The 27,845-nt window shown below is 41.8% G+C and overlaps 1 protein-coding gene across 10 annotated transcripts in view; it reads right to left on the bottom strand.

Moving 5' to 3' along the window:
• The window catches only part of LOC124556579 (protein tipE), a 223,047-nt gene extending 219,072 nt beyond the window's left edge, over positions 1 to 3,975 (bottom strand). For 2 of the 10 annotated variants that reach the window (XR_006968624.1, XM_047130537.1), the window contains exon 1: positions 3,862 to 3,940. The gene's annotated coding sequence lies outside the window, so the exon portion shown is untranslated. The other 8 variants (XM_047130542.1, XM_047130539.1, XM_047130545.1 and 5 more) reach the window with 8 other exon arrangements.
• Positions 3,976 to 27,845: the final 23,870 nt, after the last annotated feature.

The raw sequence follows: 27,845 nt of genomic DNA, 5'->3' as shown, positions 1-27,845 counted from the left end.
AGGTGAAGTAAGTTTCGTTCACACTGTATAATCCATCTTCCATTCATGAGGCGGAGTGGAAAAGGAAGTGTCATTTCCGACATGGACAAAAGTATGGGGACACTTCACACCAGATACTCATTAGAACATGCTTTCTTACTTAATACTAATTTCCCCTTTCGAAAAAAGAAGACAAATTTTCATCCGTTACCTTTAACCAACAAGTGACGACGTAGTCAGACAGATATTAATGCACTTTAAACATAGTGACCAAGAATGCAGAAAATTAATTGTTATTATGATATACGCCGTAGATGAAGAGGAAAAAATAATCTGGGTTTGATCGTGTAAAGTCATTTATTTTCCAAAATATACTTCGAAAAGTGCAATCAAATGAACATAAAGATTGAAAGTTTATTTTCGGGATGGGTTTGCGGTTTCAGCCGTGGTTTGGAGCCTACGTTAAACTATAGGTCCGACATAAATTGGTGGAAAAGTCAGCTCGAACGTCGGGGGGAAGGCAACGCATACCACCTCCAGCAAGACCATGCCTAGTGAAGCAGTCTACTATTCAAACCAATCTTCGAGCTGATGACAACATTACAATCTCATCCGAACCTATCACAGCAATATTAGAAAAACTGTAATAAAATTATTCATTGAATTAAGTTTTGGAAACAATAGTTTATATTTATCTTCACAATGTACTTACTTTGGCACTGACCAGTAAATTTTATGCTTGGTGAATGTATCTTTTTAAAAGTATCTTGATAAATTAATTGAGTTCACAAAACGTAAAGTTAGTTAGACATGGAAGGAACACATCAAAAATGGCAGAGGCCTCGAGAGACAATATTTTAACTATGAAAAGTGTTTTACAACACAACAAATAGTGAGGTAATTAATTCATTTTAGATGTAAATTAGCATCGATGTAGTACAGCCAATTACTCGTAGCTAAGATCTACTCAGTTGAAAGAACTATAATCATGTGTGCAAAAAAGAAAACAGGGATTGCTGCGAATAAGGATAATTCCATTGACTGTAGAAGATTACTCTGACTTCAAAGAAGCTGCAGCACAATGTGACAAGAGTTTTTGTTTACTGAAACGTTACAATTACATTTCATCAGTCAGGAAACAGAGAAGAAAAAACGAATCAGACCATTTGCACATATTTTTAGACATCTTTATGTGTTCGTTTCCTGCTGCTAGTTATCAGCATTAAAAGGCTTTTTGTGCTCACTTAGTAGAGTTAGCCATTATTTTAAGGAACATATTCATAACATGTAATTTTCTTAGTTCGAATTTAACAGGAAGAAACAAAACAGATTCTTATAAACATCGCATTCCGGCGACCAAAGGGGAAAATGGTGTTTTGTGTTTTGAGAGGTCTCAATTCTTCTCTCAATTCAGCCTTACACATATAAAACTGATAAGTTATTGTGTTTTGGTGGAGATGAGACTGTAGTATGACATTGAAATTAGAGACAAGGAACTTGAGATTCACAAGTACTGATAAGCCCATATGTTGAAAGTGGTCATAAGGCAGTTGCTCACATTTCAAATTTATTCAGGGTTAGCACAAGTTTTGTCGGACCCACGCAATTTAGAATTAACCTCTTAATTTCACACAGTCTCCACTAATTAAGTTTGAGAAACTCAGTTTCAGTTCTACAATTAAAAAAACACACTATAAGCTCATATATTGGACCATGATCTGCGGATGTCTGTGACTGAGATGACATCACGTGTGTCGTACATAGTAGGCGACGTTCTTCCTTTGTCTCTTATCGTTTCTGTTTATTACACCGTCTATAGCAGGACACAAGTAAGAAGTCCTAAGTACCCGTATTTGAAGCTAATTTCTGTAAAATTACAGTTTTATGTGCTTCCTGAACTAGTCTTTGACATACAAACGCCAACAGAATGAACATCTAAGACATATGCACAGCACAAAAATTATCTCCATTAGACATTTTGTCACAAATGAAAATAATTTTTTTCATATATGGGCCACAGAATGATAAGTAGCGGTACTTATAAAATAACAAAAAAATATCATCTAGAAGTGGCATATGATAAGTGTAGGAAAGGCGAATAAGAAAACAACAAAATAATACGCTGTGCAATAGAATAGAGTGCAAGGCAATAAAGAAATAAAAGAAGAGAAAAAAGAACTAAGTTAAGTGCAAGGACACAACTTTGTGTGTTTCCTAACACACAGGTACAAAGAAAGAAAGTTTGATGGTTTAGTTTCTATAGGTTACTTACTCGTAAAATAGTGACTACAGTAACATGCACCTAAGGTTAATTTTGCAGTAATACGAGAATTGCAGTATTCTAAATTGCCCAAAAAACTAATGATATAATCTTTATTTAAGAAAACCAAACCAAGCATAGCACTTTGTTAACAGAGTGTGAAATTTGTGTAGTGTTTAATCGTAATATAACTAACATCCATTATAGTAGCATTTACATTCTGTACACTGAACTGATTGATGGTGAGGTGCATGTTATAACATACAGATATGGAGTAGTCAGAAATCTTAATACGCTACATATCTGTAGGTTATTGGTGCTGAAATTGTGTGTGATATTGATATTGGTTCAAATGGCTCTGAGCACTATGGGACTCAATTAATGAGGATAAGAAACAGTTATTTATTTAAATCACAAGGGGATCATTTGTGCATTCCCATAATAGTTGTTCTAGACGATTACAGGGCAGCCAATTAAAGAGTAAGAAGAAAGTTCAACGGTAAGCCTTTACGAAATACATCTACTGCTGGCCTCCCTAAGGTTTTTTGGTGTGATGTAATTATATTTAGTGTAGTATAAGCTTACAGCAAAATCTTTAATGTATAACAGTGCTGTGTAACAAAATCAGTGACAATAACTGTTCACTGACGATAAAGCGTTATTTGTAGAAAATTGCATTACCTAGTCACCAAGTAGTACAGTGTGCTATTGCAGATATAGAAAAATAATGTAGCTGACTACAGACGATAGTAAACAGGCGCTGATTAGTTTTGTATTATATTTACATTCTCATATTAATAGATGCAAAGCAAGCTTAATTATATTCATGCTTTTTCAAATGTAGGTAATGTTTTTTCGGTCTTCAAAAAATGGTGGTGCTAAATCCTTATTTATACTTTTATGGTAAACCAAGAATTGCTAGCCAAAATCGATGGACAGAAATTGGACTCTAGACAGCAACAGTAAATGATCCCTCAGACTGTCGACATTTCAGTAGAGAATAGCTCGCCTATTCGAAAAAACCGAATACATTTTTCTCATTTCCTTTTTTACTTCAATGTTACTGGCATAAAGTTATAATTCTGCACGAGTTCTTTCCGTGCGTCCCTCTGCTGGTGTTACAAATTTTCGTTCCGTATTATCTACTGCAGCTTGCAGCACACAGGGAGCCGTACATTACTAATGATCATTCAAGCAAATATATTTCAAATGAAGCGGTGCAATGCAGGGGGTGTAATCCTATCATGCACGCATAGTTATAGCTTGGTTTTAAAAGAGCGAGTGGTAGTTTTTACTGCGGTTGCTACAAAGGGAATGTAGTAGGTATATTGACTAAAGTACTTCATCGCTTGTGGGCTGCACCCAACGACTTCCGTTACCTCGTAAAGCTGCATCACGAAACTGTCTGAATAAACTGGAGAAACATATTTACAACGTAAGAAAAGATTATGGCAATACTGTAGTAAAATGTTTAAAGAAGCATTCTGTCGGAGGCTACGTAAGAGAGAGAGAAAATAGTAGTAGGCCTGTACGACTGTTATACTCAACCACTGATAACTGTAATTACGTGTAGGACAGAGATGTTGTGAGTACACTGGCACACAACACAGAAGAGAACAAACCAGTAGTTACAGAGGGAGCAGGCGCGACTGAGAGCCACGGCAAGCTGGCGGTTTGCGGGGCGAATGCGCCGCCGCCGCCACGGCGCTGCCGGCAGCGCCACAGCTGCGCCACGCCGCCGGCTCGGCACGGCACGGACCGCCTCGCCGCCACCGCTCCCCTCACGACCGGCTCGGTACGGCTCAGCCGATCGTCCCACAACACCATCGATCTGCTGCCTCTGCACTTAACCTCTTTTTGCAAGAAAGCCGCGATGTCAGGTATCCTTCACTCGCTGCTCCTCCTAAGCCTATTACTCTTAAATGGCTCTTCGGGCTGCTCGTGGACCGCCTCTTTTCTTTTATGTACACTAGCGCCCGGGCTTATACGGAGTAGCGGATGGGCTGGTGGAAGACCGTCAAAGCCAGTGAGGCGCCAGATGCGATCGATGGATCACTTCGTCAAAGGGTGGCTCGTAAAATGTTTATTTTCACGCAGCGAAGTGAAGCAGGTAGCTACGAGGGTATTTCCACAAGTACGTAGAATTAACCAATTACTTTGTACAGATATTAAGAATCGATATTATGTTTACTGGAATGTACAATTAGAAAGCAACACAGCCGGCCGAGGTGGCCGAGCGGTTCTAGGCGCTACAGTCTGGAACCGCGCGGGTGCTACGGTCGCAGGTTCGAATCCTGCCTCGGGCATGGATGTGTGTGCTGTGTTTAGGTTGGTTAGGTTTAAGTAGTTCTAAGTTCTAGGGGACTGATGACCTCAGAAGTTAAGCCCCATAGTGCTCAGAGTCATTTAGAAAGCAACAATTTTCCCGTAGTGCATTTTCGGACTGTTTCAAACACAAATTACGCTTTAGTAAATTATGTATAAATTTATTAATCACCTAATAATGTTAAATTATTGCTATAGAATTAGAGCTACTTATTACTAACTTTACTATCAGACCAATTCATATCTTAGTTTTGATTGGTTCCTCTATAAACTGATGATAAATGTGTCAGTTCTGAATGATGATAAAATTGCATGTAGGCAGCAACAAGGAAACTCATTACTTTGTAAATGACTATTGTTTCATCCATAAACCATGACTGTGAAAATAAGAGGAGTTGTCCTATATGTATCAGGGACTGATGGCCTTTGTGGTCTGGTCCCGTCAACCCCCACAAAATAACCAACCTATATGTATCACATATCAGTTAGTAGGATAATTGGTTATTGGTAGATATTCAGCATGTTTGGGCTTATTAAAGTAACGTCAGAAAGCAAGGGTGCTTGTTTACATAGTAATATCAATATATGACAGATACCTTATTCAGTTATCATATACAAATGAAACCAACAAAATTCGCAATTACACATTTACAGGATGTTGATATGATAATGTATGTCTTTACATAAGAGCTAAAGCCCTGGGGAAGCAGTGATTCCTAGATGAAGACTGAGATAGTAAAAGCGCTATCCAAAAGACAGTAGAAGGATTTAATTATTAAGGTTTCCATTTAATGCTGTCCTGGAACTGTCAAGAATACCCAGTAGGGTTACCATGAAGTAAGGATGGTACATCAACAAAGATACAAAATATTTCTATGGAAGTGCTGCTACATAAATATCTGCTGACAAATATAAGTAATTTATCTTAACCAGTGTGAAATGCAAATATGCACTGTGACATTTGTATATGATTATTTCACTGAAATGGTCATATGGACTGCTACCAAAGGGAAAGTATTGAAAACTAAGTTTATGATTTGGAATATGTTGTATTCACTTTCCCATCAGATTATGAAAAATAAACATTCACTTTCAAACTCATCTCAACTTAAGGAAGTACGTTTGAAAACTGAATAGCCAAATCCCCATAGATTTGTAATACGTTACACTGGTTTAATATTAGTCAAAAGGACAGATAAATATGAAAATGATTGTTACATAAACAAATAAGTGTTTTAAAGGTGGCAAACAAAGCAGTTATCTTAGGACTCACTTTATCTTATATAAATGAATTATCAGATCTAATATCTGTCTAATAATAAATTTACAAGCATAAATCATTTATAGGAAAGGAAGCAGTCAAAATGCAGGAGTGAAAAATGAACGTATCTGTTTGTAAACAGAAATATTTATAAAGTTATAATATGAAGTAATATGTTATTATTTGTGATAAAAATATGAATGAATCGTAAAAACCTACACACACATTTCTAGCTATAATTTTGATAGTTAATTAAGATGTACCAACAGATAGATGTGCTACAGATATTTATTTCCATGTATTCATAAATTTAAAGATAATTTTAATGGGATTAATGTCAGAAATGCATTTTTATCCATTTCAAGTACCGCACCACAGAAATATCTCAGCATGTTGCTTACAGAGTAGGCTTCAAATGGCTCTAAGCACTATGGGACTTAACATCTGAGGTCGTCAGTCCCCTAGAATAGAACTACTTAAACCTAACTACCCTAAGGACATCACACACATCCATGTCTGAGGCAGGATTCGAACCCGCAACCGTAGCAGCAGCGTGGTTCCGCACTGAAGCGCTTAGAAGCGCTCTTCCACAGCGGCCGGCAGAGTAGGCTATTCTGACTACAACTGTAACTGATGCCACAATCACATCTCCATGTTCAGCGGATTTCTCGTGTTATGTGAATGGAAACTGGTGTCATGGTGGATAATTTATCCTAATAACCGACTGTCGATCACTTATCTAATTATTACTTTCCAGAAGCTTGAAGAATATTATTTCTGTGCTTCTATGATACATTTCATGGATCAGAGATATAACACAGCCGGAAACTGCGGACCTGTTGGACTGAACGAGGTATATTCTGAGCAGCACATGTCAATGGTTTGAATGGTGTGCTCTATATAACTCAAACCACGTTATCGGATGATTCTCTACAAACTAAACATCAGAGGCCGTTATCAAGCTACGTGAAAGATGCACTGTGGTTTTCTGAGATCAGAAGACACTCCATCCAGTCGACTTAATAATAACTAGGAGATAGCAAAATGTTAGTATACGATCCGTAGAAATGCTCCACACGGGCGTGAATATTAAAATCCTAGTGACCAAGTGTCGGAAACTTGGCAACAAAATGATAAGATTTTGAAACGCTCTTAGAAAGCAGTGCAGCTCGCATAATACTAGGCAGAGAAGACTGGCTACAACCAGAAAGTGATAACTGTGAGATTTTTGGGGTAAGTCTAAATGTTTATTAAAAGGTTATACAAATGAGAAGTGGATGTGGTGTGATGTCCCAGGTTTTCTCAGCGTACTTGTCGCATTAGACATGAAACTCAGATCTGTCGGGGTAGAAATGTAAGTCGCTTACAAGATTGTTTCGGCAAGATAGACAATGAATTGTGGGCATAAACTGACGGTATAATTGTATATTTCTATAGACCAGCAGACTCACCCCCAAGGTGTAACCGAAAACCTTAGAGAAAACTTCAGATCACTAGTACACATGCTCCAAAATCATACTGTCATTATTGGAGAATTTTAATCATCTCACAGTCAAATGGGATAATTAAAGCTTTGTAAATGGTGGACGTGACAAGACATGGTGCGAAACAGTACTAAATCCCTTTTCTGAAAACTACCTCGAACAGATAGATCAGAAGCCCATTCATTACGCAAACGTATTGAACATAACGGCAACAAATATATCTGATCTCTTTGAGGATATCCGCATTTAAACTACTTTTAGTTACCGTAAGACAGTTATAGCAACAATGATTACCAAAGTGCAAGGGACAGCTAAAGCAAGTAGAACGATTTATGCGTTCAGGAAGCTACTTAAAGAGACAGTAATGTCATATCTCAGTGAGGAACTTGAAACACTCAGCTCTGAACAGGAACTGTGGCTGAAGTTGACCATGCACAGCATTCACTTTACAACGTTCCTTTCTTGCAGCTCCCCTACCGATGGACTGTTTCTATCGTGATCAGTAAGCGTGGAAGGAAGCTACCATACAGACAGAGGGATCTATATTTATACTTGGCAGAACTAATTACATACTGACATAATCGTCGGTATTGCTTAGCACATAACAGTCCGTTACGGGAGGGACTCTCCATGCCACATAGTCTTTGTAAAGAAACTTCTGCAGGGACGGCGAGTACTGCAAAGAAGTGTATAGTGCTATAGATAAAGAGCTGTTAAAAGACGTTTGGCTGTCAGAAGTACTAAGCTTGCAGCCTTCAGAGACTACAATAGCAAAATCTCATAAAAACACATTTCACAATCCCCAAAGACATTCTACTCACACGTAAAAGCTGTAAGTAACATCAAACTTAGTGTCCGGAACCTCGGAGATCACACAGGAACTGAAATTAAGGGTAGGTCCTTTGCATGGCAATCAGATATATTGATGGCTCGGCTACTGAGGTTGACTCCAAATTCGTAATGCTATAGCTAATAATAAGGGTGACTAAATACAATCAGAAACGGGATGAGATATCTGTAACAGAATGCCCCCCCTTAGTGCCAACCAGGATGGACTGCGAAAAATCGGAAGCATAATGAGATATCTCGAACAGAATAGCTTCCTCAGTGCCAACCTGGATGGATTGCGAAAATATTAGGCATATGAAACAGAGATATACGAGTAGCGTTCAATAAGTAATGCAACACTTTTTCAAGATGGAGGTTGGTTTTATTCAGGATTCCAATACACCATACTATTCCAGCCGGCCGAAGTGGCCGTGCGGTTAAAGGCGCTGCAGTCTGGAACCGCAAGACCGCTACGGTCGCAGGTTCGAATCCTGCCTCGGGCATGGATGTTTGTGATGTCCTTAGGTTAGTTAGGTTTAACTAGTTCTAAGTTCTAGGGGACTAATGACCTCAGCAGTTGAGTCCCATAGTGCTCAGAGCCATTTTTGAACCATACTATTCCCTGCTGTTTTGGCTACAAAACCCTGTTTTTCATCAGAACTTCTGTTCAATGGGACGGCCTCCGCCACCATACCGGGAGGACCTGTATGCCCTTATGGTGCCACTCTATTGGTCGATGTCAGAGCCAAAGTCTTACAAGATCAGTAAACTCCCTATCATTCACGTACTGCTTTCCACGGAGTGCATCCTTTATTGGACCAGACAGGTGGAAATCGGAAGGTGCCAATTCCAGGCTGGAGGTTGGATGAGGAAGAACAGCCCAATGAGATTCTATGTGCTCTTCGCGGGTGCTCACACTTGTGTGAGGCCGTGCGTTGTCATGGAGAAGGAGAATTTCGTTTGTATTTCTGTGGCGACGAACGCGTTGAAGTCGTTTTTTCAATTTCCTGAGGGTAGCACAATACACTTCAGAGTTGATAGTTGCACCATGAGAGAGGGCATCAAACAAAATAACCCCTTCAGCTACCCAGAAGACCTGCGAATGCCGGACATCTGCCACGCCGGACATTTGCCAAGCCGGACATTTGCCACACTTGCCCCTTCGCCAGGTAGCGATCCCTCAGGTAAGAGATGCCCTTCCTCGTACTACTTCTGCCGGCTTTCAAACCGCCGTCTCCACATCTTGCTCGATACAACCAGTACGTAAGGGACCTTCTTCTTCGACATCTTGGCGAAATACAGAGATTCTTTTCCGAAATCGAAATATTTATAACTTTTGGGAAACGTAAGCAATACCGACGATTATGTCAGTATGTAATTAGTTCTGCCAAGTATAAATATAGATCCCTCTGTCTGTATGGTAGCTTCCTTTCACGCTTACAGATCACGATAGAAACAGTCCATCGGTAGGGGAGCTACAAGAAAGGAACATTGTAAAGTGAATGCGAATGTACGCTAATCATTTCTTTTTGATCACTGCATTTGTGCCTGCTTTAATTAATACAACTGCATGCCCAAAAGACAATAAGGAAAGAAGAAGTGGGAATGTGAATGTTTGAAAAGAAGAACGACATACTCCATATTAATTTACTCTCTAAAATCCGATATCCCTTGCGGCGAACCATTAGTTAATAAAGTGTAGCGGGACAATGTTCAAAACATGACTGAAAGCAGGTTCACTAAATAGAGATAAGAACATCTATGATTGACATGTCATCTAAAGTCGACGCACAATTTTATAATGTTAGAAATAAGGAAATGAAGTAATACAGAATGCTATGCTTGTAACGTACGTTGTTGTTCTACATTGTGAAGCTCTGGTATTTACAGGGTCACAGAGAAAGCATCCTAGGTTTTGGAGGGAAAAGCCGTAATTGTAATGATTTGCACCACAATGAAAGAAGAAGCACAACTTAAGGAAAAATAATGTAATGTGTGTTTGAGCTCACAAGCGACATTGAAGCAGATAGTTCCTGTGACTTAGTATGGGCAGAGGTTATATTCGACAGCCGGAATAAATTAATAACTGGCTCCTTTTACCGACCCCCGGTATCAGATGAAACAGTTGCTGAACAGTTCAAAGAAAACTTTAGTCTCATCACAAATAGGTACGCTACTCATACAATTATAGTTGGCAGTGACTTCAATCTACCTTCCGTATGTTGACAAAAATACATTTTCAGACCCTATTGTAGATAGAAAACAACTTCCGTAATTGTTCTAAATGCTTTTTTTAAAAATTATTTTGAACAATTAGTTCACGAGGCCATTCAAATTGTAAATGGTTACGAAAACACACTTGACCTCTTAGCCACAAATAATCCTGAGCATCACGACGGACACAGGGATTAGTGAACACACAGTCGAGCGAGGCTCAATCCCATAACAAAGAAATTCACCAAAAGTAAAAGCGAAATATATCTACTTATAGAAGCACCTAAAAATTCGCTTGACGTCTTTCTAAGAGACAGTCTCCAATCCTTCCAAACTATCTAAGTGAAGACCATATGTGGCTTCAGTTCAATGAAATAGTATCAACAGCTCTCGAGAGATTCATACCAAATATATTAATAAGAGACGGAACTGCTCCCCCGTGGTACACAAAACACGACAGAAAGCTGCTGCAGGAGCACCGAAAAAGGCACGTATAGTTTAGACGAACGCAAAATCTCCAAGATTGGCGAAGTTTTACTGAGGCTCGAAATTTGGTGCGGATTTCAATGAGAGATGCATTTAATAGTTTCCACAACGACAGTCTCTCTAGAAATGTGGCGGAAAATCCAAATAGATTCTGGTCCTATGTTAAGTAAACCAGCGGAAAGGCTCAGTAAGTACCTTTACTGCACGACAGCGATGAGGAGGAGGAGGGGGAGACAAGGGACCCAACCCTTCGGAGCAGGTAAAATGGTAGTAAATGTCCGGCGTGGCAAATGTCCGCACACCGACCTGCGCCATAATTGAGGATGCGGCTTTGAACTTTTTTTTCGGAGGAGAGGTGGTGTCTTGCCACTCCATAGGTTGCCGTTTTCTTTCCCTTTCGAAGTAATAGTTTCATCGCCTCTGACGGTGTTCGACAAAAAATGTCACGATCAGCCCCGTAACGCGCAGTAGTTCCACACAGATTTCCTTCGTTGCTCTCTAAGGTCTTCTGTTCGGCAATGAGAAATCTAGCGGATACACATCTTCGAGAACCCCAACTGGTGGACGAGTGTGTCAGCACTACCAACAGAGGTGTCCAGCTAAGCAGTGAGGTGTTTGACTGTGATCCGTTGATCACCTTGAGTGAGAGTGTTCGCACGTTCCAACACCGCAAGAGTCACAGCTGTATGCGTCCTGCAGGCACGCGGGAGGTAGGGCATGTTTGCGCGACCTTGTTGCGATGATGGCAGACGCCTCGCCCAACAACTCACCGTGCTTTTGTTCACTGCCAGGTCTCCGAAGGCATTCTGAAAGCGTCTATGAATATCTACGATGCTCTGGTGTTCCGCTATAAGAAACTCCATCACAGCTTTCCGCTTGGAACGCACCTCCATTACAGATGCCATTTTGAAGGTTGTGTATAACGGTGCCACCAGTCTGAACTTCATGAAACTATAGGCGCTGAAGCGGGAATATTCCACGATATCCCCCAACAAATTCCGCATTTCTTCAAGCGAAACTGGCAAAGAAAAAATTGTTGCATTACTTATTGAACGCCCTCGTAAAATGGAACGATCACATAGCTCGGACCTAGGTAATGCAGTAAGCAGACGGCGATTCATTTGCAGGACACTACGAAAATGTAATCAGATTGCTTGAAAAACAATTGTGCTACCTGTCCTAGAAAATTGCTCAAATGCGTTGGACCCATAGGAAACAAGCCTGAATGGAGGTATTGAGTGTGTACTAAGTAGAGCAGCGCGGGTAGTCACAGTTTGCAGAATGAAATTTCACTCTGTAGCGTAGTGTCGTTGATTTGGAACGTCCTGGCAAATCAAAATTGTGAGCTGTGGCGGGAATCGAATCTGGGATCTTTGCCTTTCGCAGGCGAGAGGTGCTGCAGGAAGTCAAGCTATAACAAGGGGTCGTGAGTCATGTTTGGATAGCTCAGTCGGAAGAGCACTTGCCCGTGAAAGGCGGAGGTCACAGGTTAGAGTTCCGGTTCGGTACACAGTTTTAATCTGCCAGGAAGTTTCGCTCGCAGGTTTATTTGACCCATGGGAGAACTGACTAACGTGAACTTAAAGACGCTTGAAGATCGACGCAAACTGTCCCGTGACAATCTACTTAGATATATTATAGCTCCTTACCCATAGCTCCCGTTGGGATCGCGAAAACAAGATAAGACTATGTATAGCGTGCAGAGAGACGTTTAAGCAGTCATCCTTCTCGCGCTCCATACGCCAATGGGACGAGAAGAAGGTGTATGAGGTGGTGAAATAGGGATTACCCTCTGTCATGCATTTCACAATCCTTTGGAGAGTGTCCATGTTGATGTAGAGGCTTTTTTATTTTTATATTTTTTTAGGAAGGTAAAACTCACAATGCACTCGGTACTTTTATGGTTCCGCACCTCAGCTGGTAAAAACGGAACCCTTATAAGATCACTTTGTTGTCTGTATGTTTGTCCATCTATCTGTCTATCCGACTGTTAGGAATGCTTTTTCTCAGGAAGGGGTAGACATATCAAGTTAAAATTTGTATCACGTATTGCGGTCTACGGTCCCGTGGCGGTGTAAAAAAATTTAAGCGTAAGTCAATTCAGTCAAAAGATATGGCCATTTACGTCATATATTTTGGTACTCGCAAACTAACTCATCAAAACCTATAGAGTACTTCCAGTTGACCTAGAATCATGGAAGTCGACAAGCAGCAAGGTCTCACAGTACAAATAAGGAAGATTGTTAACTTGTAATTGTTTTTTTTTTCGGCCTGTCCATTTATTAAGGCCAGTATTTATCAGGAACGGGCAGACGTATTGGGTTCAAATTTATGTCACATACGAAGCTCTATAGTCCCTTGGCGGTGTAAAAAATTTAACCCTCTTAGTCAGTACAGTTAAAAGATACAGTCATTTACGTCACATATTTTGCTACTTGCAAATTCACCCATCAAAACCTACAATCATGAAATTAGGAAAGAAGCAAGGTTTTACAGTACAAGTAGGGGAAAAAACCGAAAATTGTTAATTTGTAATTATAACGCGAAAAAATATTTTTTTCATTTGTTATTAGACTTTTTTGGTAAACATTTTTGGAATACAGTGATCAATAGATTATTATATTTTGACTAAAGTTCAGTGTTAATCACACCATTTATGTTTCAATGACATAGGTAACCGGTTTCGGTTATTTTTACATAACCATCATCAGACCTGTGGATTAATTTTAGGAAATACTAGAAACCAATCTTTAAATAAAATAAAAGTGTGTGAGGAATGTTTCCTGAAAGTTTGGTCGTACCTTTTTGTAACACACGTTATATATATATATATATATATATATATATATATATATATATATATATATATATATATATCCCCCATGAACCATGGACCTTGCCGTTGGTGGGGAGGCTTGCGTGCCTCAGCGATACAGATAGCCGTACCGTAGGTGCAACCACGACGGAGGGGTATCTGTTGAGAGGCCAGACAAACGTGTGGTTCCTGAAGAGGGGCAGCAGCCTTTTCAGTAGTTGCAAGGGCAACAGTCTGGATGATTGACTGATCTGGCCTTGTAACAATAACCAAAACGGCCTTGCTGTGCTGGTACTGCGAACGGCTGAAAGCAAGGGGAAACTACAGCCGTAATTTTTCCCGAGGGCATGCAGCTTTACTGTATGATTACATGATGATGGCGTCCTCTTGGGTAAAATATTCCGGAGGTAAAATAGTCCCCCATTCGGATCTCCGGGCGGGGACTACTCAAGAGGATGTCGTTATCAGGCGAAAGAAAACTGGCGTTCTACGGATCGGAGCGTGGAATGTCAGATCCCTTAATCGGGCAGGAAGGTTAGAAAATTTAAAAAGGGAAATGGATAGGTTGAAGTTGGATATAGTGGGAATTAGTGAAGTTCGGTGGCAGGAGGAACAAGACTTCTGGTCAGGTGACTACAGGGTTATAAACACAAAATCAAATAGGGGTAATGCAGGAGTAGGTTTAATAATGAATAGGAAAATAGGAATGCGGGTAAGCTACTACAAACAGCATAGTGAACGCATTATTGTGGCCAAGATAGATACGAAGCCCACACCTACTACAGTAGTATAAGTTTATATGCCGACTAGCTCTGCAGATGACGAAGAAATTGAAGAAATGTATGATGAAATAAAAGAAATTATTCAGATTGTGAAGGGGGACGAAAATTTAATAGTCATGGGTGACTGGAATTCGAGTGTAGGAAAAGGGAGAGAAGGAAACATAGTAGGTGAATATGGATTGGGGGACAGAAATGAAAGAGGAAGCCGCCTGGTCGAATTTTGCACAGAGCACAACATAATCATAACTAACACTTGGTTTAAGAATCATGAAAGAAGGTTGTATACATGGAAGAACCCTGGAGATACTAAAAGGTATCAGATAGATTATATAATGGTAAGACAGAGATTTAGGAACCAGGTTTTAAATTGTAAGACATTTCCAGGGGCAGATGTGGACTCTGACCACAATCTATTGGTTATGACCTGTAGATTAAAACTGAAGAAACTGCAAAAAGGTGGGAATTTAAGGAGATGGGACCTGGATAAACTAAAAGAACCAGAGGTTGTACAGAGATTCAGGGAGAGCATAAGGGAGCAATTGACAGGAATGGGGGAAATAAATACAGTAGAAGAAGAATGGGTAGCTTTGAGGGATGAAGTAGTGAAGGCAGCAGAGGATCAAGTAGGTAAAAAGACGAGGGCTAGTAGAAATCCTTGGGTAACAGAAGAAATATTGAATTTAGTTGATGAAAGGAGAAAATATAAAAATGCAGTAAGTGAAACAGGCAAAAAGGAATACAAACGTCTCAAAAATGAGATCGACAGGAAGTGCAAAATGGCTAAGCAGGGATGGCTAGAGGACAAATGTAAGGATGTAGAGGCCTATCTCACTAGGGGTAAGATAGATACTGCCTACAGGAAAATTAAAGAGACCTTTGGAGATAAGAGAACGACTTGTATGAATATCAAGAGCTCAGATGGAAACCCAGTTCTAAGCAAAGAAGGGAAAGCAGAAAGGTGGAAGGAGTATATAGAGGGTCTATACAAGGGCGATGTACTTGAGGACAATATTATGGAAATGGAAGAGGATGTAGATGAAGATGAAATGGGAGATATGATACTGCGTGAAGAGTTCGACAGGAAGTGCAAAATGGCTAAGCAGGGATGGCTAGAGGACAAATGTAAGGATGTAGAGGCTTGTCTCTCTAGGGGTAAGATAGATACTGCCTACAGGAAAATTAAAGAGCCCTTTGGAGAGAAGAGAACCACTTGTATGAATATCAAGAGTTCAGATGGCAACCCAGTTCTAAGCAAAGAAGGGAAGGCAGAAAGGTGGAAGGAGTATATAGAGGGCTTATACGAGGGCGATGTACTTGAGGACAATATTATGGAAATGGAAGAGCATGTAGATGAAGACGAAATGGGAGATAAGATACTGCGTGAAGAGTTTGACAGAGCACTGAAAGACCTGAGTCGAAACAAGGCCCCCGGAGTAGACAATATTCCATTGGAACTACTGACGGCCGTGGGAGAGCCAGTCCTGACAAAACTCTACCATCTGGTGAGCAAGATGTATGAAACAGGCGAAATACCCTCAGACTTCAAGAAGAATATAATAATTCCAATCCCAAAGAAAGCAGGTGTTGACAGATGTGAAAATTACCGAACTAACAGCTTAATAAGTCACAGCTGCAAAATACTAACACGAATTCTTTACAGACGAATGGAAAAACTAGTAGAAGCCAACCTCGGGGAAGATCAGTTTGGATTCCGTAGAAACACTGGAACACGTGAGGCAATACTGACCTTACGACTTATCTTAGAAGAAAGATTAAGGAAAGGCAAACCCACATTTCTAGCATTTGTAGACTTAGAGAAAGCTTTTGACAATGTTGACTGGAATACTCTCTTTCAAATTCTAAAGGTGGCAGGGGTAAAATACAGGGAGCGAAAGGCTATTTACAATTTGTACAGAAACCAGATGGCAGTTATAAGAGTCGAGGGACTTGAAAGGGAAGCAGTGGTTGGGAAGGGAGTAAGACAGGGTTGTAGCCTCTCCCCGATGTTGTTCAATCTGTATATTGAGCAAGCAGTAAAGGAAACAAAAGAAAAATTCGGAGTAGGTATTAAAATTCATGGAGAAGAAATAAAAACTTTGAGGTTCGCCGATGACATTGTAATTCTGTCAGAGACAGCAAAGGACTTGGAAGAGCAGTTGAATGGAATGGACAGTGTCTTGAAAGGAGGATATAAGATGAACATCAACAAAAGCAAAACAAGGATAATGGAATGTAGTCTAATTAAGTCGGGTGATGCTGAGGGAATTAGATTAGGAAATGAGGCACTTAAAGTAGTAAAGGAGTTTTGCTATTTGGGTAGCAAAATAACTGATGATGGTCGAAGTACAGAGGATATAAAATGTAGGCTGGCAATGGCAAGGAAAGCATTTCTGAAGAAGAGAAATTTGTTAACATCCAGTATTGATTTAAGTGTCAGGAAGTCATTTCTGAAAGTATTCGTATGGAGTGTAGCCATGTATGGAAGTGAAACATGGACGGTAAATAGTTTGGACAAGAAGAGAATAGAAGCTTTCGAAATGTGGTGCTACAGAAGAATGCTGAAGATTAGATGGGTAGATCACATAACTAATGAGGAAGTATTGAATAGGATTGGGGAGAAGAGAAGTTTGTGGCACAACTTGACCAGAAGATGGGATCGGTTGGTAGGACATGTTCTGAGGCATCAAGGGATCACCAATTTAGTATTGGAGGGCAGCGTGGAGGGTAAAAATCGTAGAGGGAGACCAAGAGATGAATACACTAAGCAGATACAAAAGGATGTAGGTTGCAGTAGGTACTGGGAGATGAAGAAGCTTGCACAGGATAGAGTAGCATGGAGAGCTGCATGAAACCAGTCTCAGGACTGAAGACCACAACAACAATATATATATATATATATATATATATATATATATATATATATATATATATATATATACAGGGTGTTTCAAAAATGACCGGTATATTTGAAACGGCAATAAAAACTAAACGAGCAGCGATAGAAATACACCGTTTGTTGCAATATGCTTGGGACAACAGTACATTTTCAGGCGGACAAACTTTCGAAATTACAGTAGTTACAATTTTCAACAACAGATGGCGCTGCAAGTGATGTGAAAGATATAGAAGACAACGCAGTCTGTGGGTGCGCCATTCTGTACGTCGTCTTTCTGCTGTAAGCGTGTGCTGTTCACAACGTGCAAGTGTGCTGTAGACAACATGGTTTATTCCTTAGAACAGAGGATTTTTCTGGTGTTGGAATTCCACCGCCTAGAACACAGTGTTGTTGCAACAAGACGAAGTTTTCAACGGAGGTTTAATGTAACCAAAGGACCGAAAAGCGATACAATAAAGGATCTGTTTGAAAAATTTCAACGGACTGGGAATGTGACGGATGAACGTGCTGGAAAGGTAGGGCGACCGCGTACGGCAACCACAGAGGGCAATGCGCAGCTAGTGCAGCAGGTGATCCAACAGCTGCCTCGGGTTTCCGTTCGCCGTGTTGCAGCTGCGGTCCAAATGACGCCAACGTCCACGTATCGTCTCATGCGCCAGAGTTTACACCTCTATCCATACAAAATTCAAACGCGGCAACCCCTCAGCGCCGCTACCATTGCTGCACCAGAGACATTCGCTAACGATATAGTGCACAGGATTGATGACGGCGATATGCATGTGGGCAGCATTTGGTTTACTGACGAAGCTTATTTTTACCTGGACGGCTTCGTCAATAAACAGAACTGGCGCATATGGGGAACCGAAAAGCCCCATGTTGTAGTCCCATCGTCCCTGCATCCTCAAAAAGTACTGGTCTGGGCCGCCATTTCTTCCAAAGGAATCATTGGCCCATTTTTCAGATCCGAAACGATTACTGCATCACGCTATCTGGACATTCTTCGTGAATTTGTGGCGGTACAAACTGCCTTAGACGACACTGCGAACACCTCGTGGTTTATGCAAGATGGTGCTCGGCCACATCGCACGGCCGACGTCTTTAATTTCCTGAATGAATATTTCGAAGATCGTGTGATTGCTTTGGGCTATCCGAAACATACAGGAGGCGGCGTGGATTGGCCTCCCTATTCGCCAGACATGAACCCCTGTGACTTCTTTCTGTGGGGACACTTGAAAGACCAGGTGTACTGCCAGAATCCAGAAACAATTGAACAGCCGAAGCAGTACATCTCATCTGCATGTGAAGCCATTCCGCCAGACACGTTGTCAAAGGTTTCGGGTAATTTCATTCAGAGACTACGCCATATTATTGCTACACATGGTGGATATGTGGAAAATATCGTACTATAGAGTTTCCCAGACCGCAGCGCCATCTGTTGTTGAAAATTGTAACTACTGTAATTTCGAAGGTTTGTCTGCCTGAAAATGTACTGTTGTCCCAAGCATATTGCAACAAACGGTGTATTTCTATCGCTGCTCGTTTAGTTTTTATTGCCGTTTCAAATATACCGTCCATTTTTGAAACACCCTATATATATATATATATATATATATATATATATATATATATGAAGTTTGTACGAACGGGCAAATCGGCCAAGATATGTCAAGTTTGTACGAAATCCTCAGAGCGCGAGTCCTACTAGCACTTGTCCGACTTTTTAATTTGAATTCTTCCAATGTTCAACCTGATGTTGACCGCATATGAAGTTGTGCCATGAGTTTTGCTTTGTTATCCTCCGTTTCTAATTATTGTTTAGCTCTTTCTGCATGGAGAGTCCATTTACTTAAAAAACCAAGTTCACTTACTCAGATGTAAAACTGTCTCAATATAATTATATCGAACTGCAATTTGTGTATGAACCAATGGATGACAGAACCTTGTTGCGTCTATGACGGCAAGATGAAAATTTCTCTCTCTGACACAGAGATGAGTACGATATTAACGTTCTTCCTCATTATGGCGACATGCAGACTCAGTGTCTGAGACAGACGTTTGGGAACGAACAAAGAACGTAACTGCATGGCAGGGGTATCATCGTGGTCTAGGTCGCATCCGAAAGGACGTGCAGTTTGTGCAGTTAGTGCAATGTTTGCTGTCACTCTTGATGAGATGTGAGTAAATGATGTAACATTAGTTCTGGAGATAACTAGACCCGCACGTAATTTTAGACTAGCAATATGGTAACTACTACGTATCAACTTGGTCTGCAGAATTTCTTTAAACTACTCGTCGTGTGTACGTTTGGTTCTAACGGATAAACCACAATGTCGTTACACAGAAAGAGTATTTATTTCCGTCAATTTATGGCTAATGGAATATCATATGAAGTTTGTGGAGATTTATGAAGAGTCTCATCTTTCACTTTCAGCAACTAATAAATAGGAAACTGAAATAAAACCCGCTTTACCTCTTTTGATGGCGATCACGTGAAAGATGTTCCAAAACTGCAACTTCAAATAAATACATTTGCAAATTGCACAATATGGTATTGGATGATCGGTGATAAAATAGATATACGAAATAGCTGACGCCCTAGTTACATTGTAAGTAATGCTACATAAAGAATTACGTAGGAGAACACGTATTTCAAAATATGTGCCACATTTGTTGAATATTCACAAAAATGCAAATAATATGTTCTATCCGTTTTAAAATCAACCCAACTGATTTTATACGCCCATTCGTTATCTCACACCACAAACGAAATAATAATGTTCAGAAACTTTAGAGAAGCGGGATTTGCGGATGACTACTGAATGATTCAATTGTCGCCAACGTGCATTTCTACATCTACATCTACATTTATACTCCGCAAGCCACCCAACGGTGTGTGGCGGAGGGCACTTTACGTGCCATTGTCATTACCTCCCTTTCCTGTTCCAGTCGCGTATGGTTCGCAGGAAGAACGACTGTCTGAAAGCCTCCGTGCGCGCTCTAATCTCTCTAATTTTACATTCGTGATCTCCTCGGGAGGTATAAGTAGGGGGAAGCAATATATTCGATACCTCATCCAGAAACGCACCCTCTCGAAACCTGGCGAGCAAGCTACACCGCGATGCAGAGCGCCTCTGTTGCAGAGTCCGCCACTTGAGTTTGTTAAACATCTCCGTAACGCTGTCACGGTTACCAAATAACCCTGTGACGAAACGCGCCGCTCTTCTTTGGATCTTCTCTATCTCCTCCGTCAACCCGATCTGGTACGGATCCCACACTGATGAGCAATACTCAAGTACAGGTCGAACGAGTGTTTTGTAAGCCACCTCCTTTGTTGATGGACTACATTTTCTAAGGACTCTCCCAATGAATCTCAACCTGGTACCCGCCTTACCAACAATTAATTTTATATGATCATTCCACTTCAAATCGTTCTGCACGCATACTCCCAGATATTTTACAGACGTAACTGCTACCAGTGTTTGTTCCGCTATCATATAATCATACAATAAAGGATCCTTCTTTCTATGTATTCGCAATACATTACATTTGTCTATGTTAAGGGTCAGTTGCCACTCCCTGCACCAAGTGCCTATCCGCTGCAGATCTTCCTGCATTTCGCTACAATTTTCTAATGCTGCAACTTCTCTGTATACTACAGCATCATCCGCGAAAAGCCGCATGGAACTTCCGACACTATCTACTAGGTCATTTATATACACTCCTGGAAATTGAAATAAGAACACCGTGAATTCATTGTCCCAGGAAGGGGAAACTTTATTGACACATTCCTGGGGTCAGATACATCACATGATCACACTGACAGAACCACAGGCACATAGACACAGGCAACAGAGCATGCACAATGTCGGCACTAGTACAGTGTATATCCACCTTTCGCAGCAATGCAGGCTGCTATTCTCCCATGGAGACGATCGTAGAGATGCTGGATGTAGTCCTGTGGAACGGCTTGCCATGCCATTTCCACCTGGCGCCTCAGTTGGACCAGCGTTCGTGCTGGACGTGCAGACCGCGTGAGACGACGCTTCATCCAGTCCCAAACATGCTCAATGGGGGACAGATCCGGAGATCTTGCTGGCCAGGGTAGTTGACTTACACCTTCTAGAGCACGTTGGGTGGCACGGGATACATGCGGACGTGCATTGTCCTGTTGGAACAGCAAGTTCCCTTGCCGGTCTAGGAATGGTAGAACGATGGGTTCGATGACGGTTTGGATGTACCGTGCACTATTCAGTGTCCCCTCGACGATCACCAGTGGTGTACGGCCAGTGTAGGAGATCGCTCCCCACACCATGATGCCGGGTGTTGGCCCTGTGTGCTTCGGTCGTATGCAGTCCTGATTGTGGCGCTCACCTGCACGGCGCCAAACACGCATACGACCATCATTGGCACCAAGGCAGAAGCGACTCTCATCGCTGAAGACGACACGTCTCCATTCGTCCCTCCATTCACGCCTGTCGCGACACCACTGGAGGCGGGCTGCACGATGTTGGGGCGTGAGCGGAAGACGGCCTAACGGTGTGCGGGACCGTAGCCCAGCTTCATGGAGACGGTTGCGAATGGTCCTCGCCGATACCCCAGGAGCAACAGTGTCCCTAATTTGCTGGGAAGTGGCGGTGCGGTCCCCTACGGCACTGCGTAGGATCCTACGGTCTTGGCGTGCATCCGTGCGTCGCTGCGGTCCGGTCCCAGGTCGACGGGCACGTGCACCTTCCGCCGACCACTGGCGACAACATCGATGTACTGTGGAGACCTCACGCCCCACGTGTTGAGCAATTCGGCGGTACGTCCACCCGGCCTCCCGCATGCCCACTATACGCCCTCGCTCAAAGTCCGTCAACTGCACATACGGTTCACGTCCACGCTGTCGCGGCATGCTACCAGTGTTAAAGACTGCGATGGAGCTCCGTATGCCACGGCAAACTGGCTGACACTGACGGCGGCGGTGCACAAATGCTGCGCAGCTAGCGCCATTCGACGGCCAACACCGCACCTGGTGTGTCCGCTGTGCCGTGCGTGTGATCATTGCTTGTACAGCCCTCTCGCAGTGTCCGGAGCAAGTATGGTGGGTCTGACACACCGGTGTCAATGTGTTCTTTTTTCCATTTCCAGGAGTGTATATTGTGAAAAGCAATGGTCCCATAACACTCCCCTGTGGCACGCCAGAGGTTACTTTAACGTCTGTAGACGTCTCTGCATTGATAACAACATGCTGTGTTCTGTTTGCTAAAAACTCTTCAATCCAGCCACACAGCTGGTCTGATATTCCGTAGGCTCTTACTTTGTTTATCAGGCGACAGTGCGGAACTGTATCGAACGCCTTCCGGAAGTCAAGAAAAATAGCATCTACCTGGGAGCCTGTATCTAATATTTTCTGGGTCTCATGAACAAATAAAGCGAGTTGGGTCTCACACGATCGCTGTTTCCGGAATCCATGTTGATTCCTACATAGTAGATTCTGGGTTTCCAAAATCGACATGATACTCGAGCAAAGACCATGTTCTAAAATTCTACAACAGATCGACGTCAGAGATATAGGTCTATAGTTTTGCGCATCTGCTCGACGACCCTTCTTGAAGACTGGGACTACCTGTGCTCTTTTCCAATCATTTGGAACCTTCCGTTCCTCTAGAGACTTGCGGTACACGGCTGTTAGAAGGGGGGCAAGTTCTTTCGCGTACTCTGTGTAGAATCGAATTGGTATCCCGTCAGGTCCAGTGGACTTTCCTCAGTTGAGTGATTTCAGTTGCTTTTCTATTCCTTGGACACTTATTTCGATGTCAGCCATTTTTTCGTTTGTGCGAGGATTTAGAGAAGGAACTGCAGTGCGGTCTTCCTCTGTGAAACAGCTTTGGAAAAAGGTGTTTAGTATTTCAGCTTTACGCGTGTCATCCTCTGTTTCAATGCCATCATCATCCCGGAGTGTCTGGATATGCTGTTTCGAGCCACTTACTGATTTAACGTAAGACCAGAACTTCCAAGGATTTTCTGTCAAGTCGGTACATAGAATTTTACTTTCGAATTCACTGAACGCTTCACGCATAGCCCTCATTACGCTAACTTTGACATCGTTTAGCTTCTGTTTGTCTGAGAGGTTTTGGCTGCGTTTAAACTTAGAGTGAAGCTCTCTTTGCTTTCGCAGTAGTTTCCTAACTTTGTTGTTGTACCACGGTGGGTTTTTCCCGTCCCTCACAGTTTTACTCGGCACGTGCCTGTCTAAAACGCATTGTACGATTGCCTTGAACTTTTTCCGTAAACACTCAACATTGTCAGTGTCGGAACATTTCGCGTAAGGACCGCAACTCCTAACACAGGCACTGCAATATCGTATTTATCCGGCGACACCGGGCAAGCGACATTCAAGTAAAATGTCTCCCCTGCACGGGAATATACGTAATGGATGTACGAGTACAGGGTGAAGACACATTGTTGACGACATGTGGAACTTTTGATCTGGCTAAGAGTCGTGCTCGGATAGCCAAATGGTAAAGCGACCGCTCGGGCCAAGTCTGAAATCCGGGTTCGAGTCCCAGTCTGGCACAAATGTCCGTTGTCGCCATTCGTTATACAGCTGATGGTTGACCGTATTCGCAACTGCGAATATATTTAATGCAAGGGAAAATAGGATTCGTATGGAGCCGTATAGATAGTCGTTTTCCCTCGTTCCATTTGCGAGTCGAACGGGAAAGGGAATGAAAATTAATAGTACAAGGTGCCCTCCACTATGCACAGCATTGTGGCTTGCGGAATATCTATGTAGAGGCAGATATAGATATACAAGATGGTCATAAACAGTCTGAAAAGCCTGTAAAGGTGATGCAGGGCAGGTTGTGCTGAGAAATAATTGTTAAGAAAAAAGTCGATACGTTGTGCCGTTTCCGAGTTAATTATCATCGAAGTTAGCTGATCAGGGCGTTGTGCGCGCAAATTCAAGCGACCCCACGATGACGGCGTCGCCAAACGTGTGCTTCGTTGGATTTCCTAAAACTGAACAAGAGGGTGATACAAAAATTGTAGATGGGACAGTAGTAAGGACGGAACTCGGGCCAAAGACTGAGCAGTCTCGTGCGCTATCGCCTACGCTATCAGTACAACTGACACCAGTTGCACCTGGCCGACCGCTTGAACTTGAGCACTCGACGGCCTGATGGCTAACTTCAGTGTAATTAACTGTCAAACGGCTCAACGTATCGTATTTTTTCTTAACAATTATTTTTTAGCACAACCTAGCCTGCAACATCCTTACACCCTCTTCAGATGTTGCTCACCACGCTGCAGGGTACTCAAGCAATGGGTCCAAGAGGGTGTCTCTTCACCATAAGAAAGTGAAACTGATTTACTCTACCGCAGAGGTTATGGTCAATATTTTGTCGGATCCGACACGGGTTTATTTCCCTGCTAAGGGTAAAATTGTAATTATGGAATATTACGCTATTGTGCCGGACTGGCTGCATAAATAATTACATGATTGCAAAATGCAAGATGTAGTCTATCTGCAGTACAATGCAGCTGCCCACAAAGGCCGTTTGGCAAGTGGAAAATTTAGGGACTAACTGTCGGTACATCAACCATACTGACCATTTTCAGCACCATTAAACCTTTTGTACCTGGAACATGTTTTGCCCCCTTAAAACAGAGGTGGCACCTGAAGATGGATACTTGACCGACTTTCTTCAATCACACTACCGGGACGTACTACTCACTGAAAGTGTTGGACAAAGTGAATGTCCTAAAGAAGGATTACGTTGGAGAGTAAGTGGATTCTGGTCTACAAAAACACAGGGGATAAATATTTATGTCGTCCTTGCCCCTAAAAATTATCCCAAGATGCTATTCACTTTTCGTCATAACAATACTTTCTACACTTAAGACTTGTGAGACAATGATTAGTGATGCGTATGCTGCGACAAGCACAAGCGCAACTGAAATTACTGTGTAGGCCACCCGCCGAGCAGTCCTATGCACTAGCCGAAAAACGTTCCTGTTGATTAATCGTACCTAACCTGAATTTTCAGTCCCAAATTCTTCATAATGTTTCTGGTGACAACTGTCAAGCCAGGAACGCTGTGTAATTAATTTAAAAAATTGAAGAAATGTAAAATTTTTTTTTCAGTATACGTTTACAGCACAATGACTAGTTTCGGTTGCTTTCTACAATCTTCTTCAGATCGTTCCGATCGTAAAGAAAGCGGTGCACATGCGTTGACAAACAGCATCACTAACTGTAGTCATGCAATGAAATACATTCGTATTGTGGGCCAACAAGATTATGACAGTATGTAGTTGAAAATATCATCATGAGCGAGCCACGTTGTAGACCAAAATATCGCAAGATGACGGTAATCAACAAGGAAAATTGCCAGGTGCCTTAGTAAAACTTGCATTACATGCCCATCATTTGCAATTGTGCAGCAGGTTTTATAGTGAGCGCAGTATATGCAATGGTAGAAGAATTGTCAGCTGTTCCATAGGCTGCGTTACAAAGGAGTGACCCAGCATGCAGTATAAAATAGTCATCTTCGAATTGTGCACAATTTAAAAAGATCACTATTTTATACGCCTAAAATGGAATAAAAGGTTTTTTACATTTAAACTTTTAGGTTTTTGTAATAAATGTCGTACACGTTCATAAACATTATTCAGCTGCTAACACGAGATAGAAAAAATGGTTCAAATGGCTCTGAGCACTATGGGACTCAACTGCTGAGGTTATTAGTCCCCTAGAACTTAGAACTAGTTAAACCTAACTAACCTAAGGACATCACAAACATCCATGCCCGAGGCAGGATTCGAACCTGCGACCGTAGCGGTCTTGCGGTTCCAGACTGCAGCGCCTTTAACCGCACGGCCACTTCGGCCGGCGGACACGAGATAGAATTATCAACTATCACGTCACGTCATTCTGTACTGTCAGCTCTCACACCCATGTCCTAAAAATGAGACAGCTAAATTTTTCAGCAATTGTACTACAGTTAACAGGATAACAATCACAGCCTGTTGTCTGTGAAACTGGGATGTCTTGGAAGAGAATTTATTAAAGTGTGTCATCCTATACTGGAAGCATCGCAAATAAAGGTAATATCAGCGGTAGGGACTGAGTGATGTGACGCAATGTTAAGGCCCCAGACTCGTGTTTGGTAGTAGCAAGTTTTAAATCCTCATCTGCTCATCGTGATTCAGGGTTTTCGTGATTCCTGTAAATCGATTAGGATGAAAGCCAGGATGGTTCCCTTGAAAAGGACACGTCTTGTCTCGTCGTTGTCCAGTCTGACCTTTTACTGAGTGTCTAATGATTTCGTCGTCGACCCTAATCATCCTGAATTTTGGGGGAGATAATTCCTTATTTAAAAATATCATCGAAATTCTGCTTCAAAATTAAAATCACTTTGCTTTTCTCCGAGTCGAAGATTTGTGGACCTTCGTAGAATTCAGAGTACGGTAGATGTAATGATAGTACTTGTTGCAACCGGCGGCAAATCACTTACCTCGACTCCCTTTAATCACCGAGGACAGTGGTCTTCAGACTTTGTAGTTCAAGAGCGTTAACTCGGCTCACATATGTACCGAACTAATTATTAATTGATAACCTGCATAAATGTGCACGTTACGAGCACCCAAACGACCATCTAGAGCAAGGGCGCGATAAGTTGTCGCCGGCCCCAAGTGCTGATCGTCAAATTCTGTACTAATCGGAACACTTAGTGTCGACTGTTCTGTTTTCAGATTTCTTCCACCCTCAATGACCCCAAACCTGTGACGTTGTAACTGCATGATGAATATTGTGTTGTCTGAGTGAGCGGATGATTTATGGATTAATAACATGACTCTGAGCACTATGGGACTTAACATCTAAGGTCATGAGTCCCCTAGAACTTAGAGCTACTTAAACCTAACTAATCTAAGGACATCACACACATCCATGCCCGAGGCAGGATTCGAACCTGCGACCGTAGCGGTTCCGGACTGAAGCGCCTAGAACCACTATGCCACAGCGGCCGGCGATTAATAGTAATAACAATCTCACAGCTTTACGAAATGTTTTGGATGAGAGTTTCCTTCTCATTGCATTTTATTTCGACAGCCTTAATTTAATTTCATATTCTTGCCTGCAAATATTTACCTCATTTGAAGATGGCCGTACCTGTATTCACGAGCCCATGTTACTTCCGTTGGAAATTATTACCACAGCACGTGATCGATACGAATCGCACATGACCTTCAGTTGTCAGAAGATTAACAATGAAACATTCCTCCTCTCACACCCCTCTAATCCTAGTTGTGGTCGCGTTACTTACCCCTTAGCTCTTAGGTAAGCGGCCAACTTTACTTAGTTCACGGTCGAATTCACCAATGTCAATTACAATTACGCTCATCTTAACATACTGCTGTCTCTGTAGGTATTTTTGTTAATGAACACGATATTTAATGTTTTTGTATTCATCTACTAGTCGCTAGATGCATAGCCATACATATTATAAAAATGGATGTATGTGAATA

Source organism: Schistocerca americana, chromosome X, assembly GCF_021461395.2.
Source record: "Schistocerca americana isolate TAMUIC-IGC-003095 chromosome X, iqSchAmer2.1, whole genome shotgun sequence".
Classification (NCBI taxonomy): Eukaryota; Metazoa; Arthropoda; class Insecta; order Orthoptera; family Acrididae; genus Schistocerca; species Schistocerca americana.
Note: the sequence above shows the minus strand (reverse complement) of the source record. Positions and strands in the feature narration are given on the sequence as shown.